Source organism: Solanum dulcamara, chromosome 11 (assembly GCF_947179165.1).
Source record: "Solanum dulcamara chromosome 11, daSolDulc1.2, whole genome shotgun sequence".
Taxonomy (NCBI): domain Eukaryota; kingdom Viridiplantae; phylum Streptophyta; class Magnoliopsida; order Solanales; family Solanaceae; genus Solanum; species Solanum dulcamara.
Window position 1 is genome coordinate 47,511,584 of NC_077247.1, and position 6,000 is coordinate 47,517,583.

Here is a 6,000-nt window from a genome sequence, read left to right on the forward strand (position 1 = left end):
ATTCCCTCATTGTACCCAAGGTTATGGATTATTTCCTTCCAAGATAAAATGGATAAACTATTAAAGAAGTAGCAATACCTCAAACTTCAATAATTTCAGCAAACTCAAAAGTCAGCAACAAAATCACACAAAGAGTCAACTTTGTTTGTAAGAAAATATATGCAGAAGAGGAAGAAATTCAATGTTTAAAAATAAGAGGAAAATCCTCTATTTATAGACAACAAAGGGTAGTGTGAACATATGTTTATTGTGGATTATCAAAAAAATCACAACCTTTCAGAAAAGTCGCAACTCTTTAAAAAAGTCACAACTTTTTTGGAAAAGTCGCAAATCTTTAAAAAAGTCACAATTTTTTTGGAAAAGTCACAACCTTTCGAAATGGTCACAACACTTTAAAAGGTCACAACCTTTTGAAAAGTCACAACCTTTTGGAACGGTCACAATCCTTTGAAAAAGGTACAACCTTTCGTAAATGTCACAATCTTCCATTTCCCATTCACACCTTTAAAACCCAACAGTGTCGTAGTGACATGTATTTAAGAGTTTCATGTTCTAATTATCAATTGTAGACCATGTTCTTTTTGTTCTAAACTTAATTTTTTGGGGTTCATTATTCAATGTCCATAATAATATTTATTTATAAAATAAGGATGTTAAAGAACAAGTGGGGTGACTGTCTACTTGTTTACTTTTCTTATAAGTGGGCAACTTATTTTTTCTTGTAAATGGGCAAGTTGCCCAATAGTATCATCTTTTTGTCTATAAATTGCACTTTGCAATATAAAGAGAAGGACACACGACTTTCTCAATTCTTTCAACTCTCTCTCCGTTTTCTATTTTTCCTCTTATTCTCACCTTATTTTGCAAAGTTAATTTACTTTATAACACGTTATCAGCACGAAATTCTATTTTTTTTCCAGAAAATTAACTTCTATGTTAGGTATATATACTAAAGAAAATTTAATTTTAGTTGTTTTTATTGTTTTTAAAATAATTTTCATCATGTCAAACTTGTCAAAATTCGAATTTGTGGCACATCATATTTCTGGAAAAAATTATTTGTCATGGCTACTTGATGCTGAAATCCAATTTACCGTTAAGGGTCATGGTGATGCTATGATTGAAGGAAATAAAGCATCAAGTCAGGATAAAGCGAAGGCTATGATTTTCCTTCGTCATCATCTAGATGAAAGCCTAAAGATTGAATACTTGACAGTGAAAGATCAACTTGAATTGTGGAAAGACTTAAAAGGGAGGTATGACCACCTCAGGGCAACGGTATTGCCAAGTGCTCGTTATGAATGGATGCACTTATGATTTCAAAATTTTAAAACTGTAATTGAATATAATTCTGTTGTATTTAGAATAACTTCCAATTAAAATTATGTGGGGAAACTATAAATGATGAGGACATGTTGGAAAAGACACTAATTACTTTTCATGCCTCTAATGTGATATTACAGTAGCAATATCGTGAAAAAAGTTTTCAAAAATGCTCTGAATTGATCTCATGCCTTCTGGTGGCTGAGCAACATAATGCTCTTTTAATGAAAAATCATGAAGTCCGTCCCATTGGAACTGCTTCGTTACTGGAAATAAATATGGTAGAAGCATATGGCTAGTCTAAAAGAAGACAATAAAAATCAAGTCCACAATAATGTGTGTGGGCGTGGCAATGGCAGAAGACGATATAATAATCATCGTGATGGTCAACATAAAAGGGAGAACAATATGAGTTCTCAAAGTGAACCTTCAAGAATTAACTTTCATCGTTGTGGCATGAAAGACCACTGGAAAAAATGAATGCGAACGCCTGAGCATTTTGTAAGACTTTATCAAATTTTTTCAAAACAAAGGTAAATAGAGGTGGTGTCTTTTCTTCTAATGCTCGGATAGAGTCACACTTGGCGTTTGAAAATAATATTGAGGCAAAATCTTTGCATAATAATAATATTGAAGCAAATCTGGCTTTGAAGGATGACAATTTTAATGACCTCAATGATATTACTCATTTGAAGGTTGAAGACTTCTTTAAAGATTATAATTGATGTTTAATTTCATTGTATGATTTTCAGTATGTTGTCATTTTTATGTACTTTGATTTATCATGTTTTTACGTACTTTAAATTATTGTGTTTTTATGTTTATCTATTTTAAAAAAAGGAGGACTTATGTTTTTCTAGCAATATTGTTACTATTTTTCTAGCAATATTGTTACTTATTTTATCTCTTATAATATATTCTTATTTTATAAAGATAAATAAATTTTTCAGTCTTCAATTGAATCCAAGATGAGTAATGGAGATATGTGTCTTTTAGATAGTGTCACAACTAATACGATATTAAAAGAAAAGAAATAATTCTGTCATTTAATTATGAAAAAGGCCTATGTCAATATAATATCTGGTTGTACAAAATTGATTGAAGGCTCTGGAAAAGCGGTCTTATTACTACCTGGAGGAATGATATTGGTAATTGATAATGCATTATATTGTAGTAAGTTTCAAAGAAACTTGTTAAGTTTCAAGGTTATTCGCCAAAATGACTATCATATTAAGACTGCGAATGAAGGAAAGGTTGAATACCTTTATATTACTAAAATAAATATGGAGAGGAAAATTATGCACAAAAAATTATCTGCACTTTCTTTTGAATTGTACCATACAAATATTGGTAATGTTGAATCACGTGTCATAGTAAACAAAAGGTTTACTAATTCTAATGATTTTATCATTTGGCATGACCGGTTGAGCCATCCCGGTTATAATATGATGCGCAAAATTATTGAGAATTCACATGGACACACTTTGAAGAATCAGAAAATTCTTCAATCTAAGAAATTTTTTTGTGTTGCTTGTTCCCAAGGAAAACTATTATTAAACCATCAGCAACTAAGGTTGGGATAGAATTTCCTGCGTTTCTGGAATGTATATAGGGTGATATATGTGGGCCAATTCACAATTCATGTGGACCATTTAAATATTATATGGTCTTGATAGATGCATCTACAAGATGGTCACATGTGTGATTATTATCAACCCACAACATGGCTTTTACGAGATTGTTAGCTTAAATTATAAGATTAAGAGCATAATTTCTAGATTATGCAATAAAGACAATTCGTCTTGATAATGCTGGTGAATTTAAATCTCAATCCTTTAATGATTATTGTACGTCAGTTGGAAAAATATTTGAGCATCTAGTCGCTCATGTTTATACTCAAAATGATCTAGCAGAATTATTGATTAAACGTCTCCAATCGATAGTTAAACCATTACTAATAAGGACAAAACTTCCTCTTTCGGTATGGGGGTATGCTATTTTGCATGCAACAACACTTATGCGCACAAGCCCAATAAATTTTTATAAATTTTATCCATTACAGCTGACTTTGGAAGGAAGCCAAATATATCCCATCTTAGAATATTTGAGAGTGCGGTATAGGTCTCAATTTCTCCACCGCACCGCACAAAGATTGATCCCCAAAGAAGGTTGTGAAATATTTGTTGGACATGAATCTCCTTCTATTATAAAATATTTGGAACCTATGACTGGAGATTTATTTATGGCAAAATTCGCTGATTGTCATTTTGATGAGTCAGTATACCCAACATTAGGAGGAGCACATAAGTAATTAGAAAATGAGATAGATTGGAATTCATTATCATTATCTAATTTAGATCCTCAAACAAATCAATGTGAGCAAAAAGTTCAAAAGATGATTTATTTGCAGAATATTGCAAATCAACTGCCGGATGCATTTACTAACCTTCCACGTGTTACTAAATCGCATATCCCAGTTGTTAATGCTCAAGTTCGATTTGATGTCTTGGTAGGACAACTTGTTCAGTCAAATGAGTCTAGGCCACGCTTAAAATGTGGAAGACCAATTGGTTTCAAAAATAAAAATCCTCAAAAAAGAAAAGGAATAAATAATCATAATTTGGAGGCAAGTGCTCAAGAAGATCCCAGAGACACAACAAATGGTGATACCACCAATGAGGTCCAAGTACCTGAAAATAATGAGAATGAAAAAATCTCAATAAGTTATGTCTCGACAGGAAAACGGTGAAACCAAAATGATATTGTGGTCGATAATATTTTTGTTTATAATGTTTCCATTGAAATAATACAACAAGATAAGGATCTTCAGCCAAAATCTGTCGATGAATGCAGACAGAGAAATAATTGGCCAAAATGGAAGGATACAATTCAAGTAGAGTTAACTTCACTGAAAAAATGTGAAGTTTTTGGATCAATAATCCAAACACCTGAAGGTGTCAAGCCAGTAGGATACAAATGGGTTTTTGTGTATAAACGAAATGAAAAGGGTGAAGTCGTAAGATATAAAACACGACTTGTAGCCCAAGGTTTTTCACAGAGGCCTGACATTGACTATATGGAAACATATTCCCCTGTGGTGGATGCAATTACTTTCAGGTATCTAATGAATTTGACAGTTCATGAAAAGCTTGAAATGCACTTAATGGACGTGGTCACTGCCTATTTATATGGCTCATTGGACCACGATATTTTTATGAAAATTTCCGAAGGATTCAAAGTGCCTGAAGCATACAAGGATTCTCAAGAAAATTGCTCAATAAATCTTCAGAAATCCTTGTACGGGTTGAAACAATCAGGGCGAATATAGTACAATCGGCTTAGCGAATATTTGCTAAAACAAGAATATAAAAATAATCCAATTTGTCCTTGTGTCTTTATGAGAAGATCTGAATCTGAATTTTTCATAATAGCAGTATATGTTGATGATTTGAATATTATTGGAACTCCGAAAGAACTTTCAAAAGCAGTAAAATGTCTGAAAAGGGAGTTTGAAATGAAAGACCTCGGAAAGACAAAATTTTATCTTGGTCTACAAATTGAACATTTTATAAATAGGATATTTGTCCATCAGTCAACATATACTGAAAATATTTTAAGGAGGTTTTATATGGATAAAGCACATCCATTGAGTACCCCAATGGTTGTGAGATCTCTTGATATTAATAAAGATCCATTCCGACCTCATGAAAATAATGAAGAGCTTGTTGGTGCTGAAATACCATACCTTAGTGCAATTGGGACATTAATGTATCTTGCCAACAATTCTAGACCAGATATAGCTTTTTCAGTAAACTTGTTAGCAAGATTTAGTTCTTCCCCAACGCGAAGACACTGGAATGGAATTAAGCATATATTCAGATACCTCTGAGGGACCATTGATATGTGATTGTTTTATTCAAATGAATTCACGTCACAATTGATTGGTTACGCAGATGAGGAATATTTGTTTGATCCCCATAAAGATCGGTCGCAGGCATGCTATTTATTTACATATGGTGGTACAGCTATATCATTGCGTTCAACAAAGCAAACTATGGTTGCCACTTCTTCAAATCATGCAAAGATAATAGCCATTCATGAAGCAAGTCGAGAATGTGTTTGGTTAAGATCTATAAATCAGCACATTCAAGAAACATGTGGTTTTTCTTTGAAAATAGATGCTCCAACAATATTGTATGAAGACAATGCTATATGTATAACTCAACTGAAGGGAGGATACATCAAAGGAGACAGAACAAAACATATTTCACCAAAATTATTTTTTACTCATGATCTTCAAAAGAAAGGTGAAATAGATGTCCAACAAGTTCGTTCAAGTGACAATTTAACAGATATGTTCACCAAGGCATTGCCAACTTCAACCTTTGAGAAATTGAGATAAAGATTGGAATGCGTCATCTTCGAGATATTAGATGATGTTTTCATCAGGGGGAGTATAATACGCGTTGCACTCTTTTTCCCTTAGTCTAGGTTTTGTCCCAATGGGTTTTCCTGACAAGGTTTTTAATGAGGCAGCACTTAAGGCGTATTATCAAATGTGTGTACTCTTTTTCCTTCATTAGGCTTTTTTCTCACTGGGTTTTTTCTAGTAAGGTTTTTAACAAGGCACATTTCACGTGGACATCCAAGGGGGAGTATTAAAGAACAAGTGGGGTG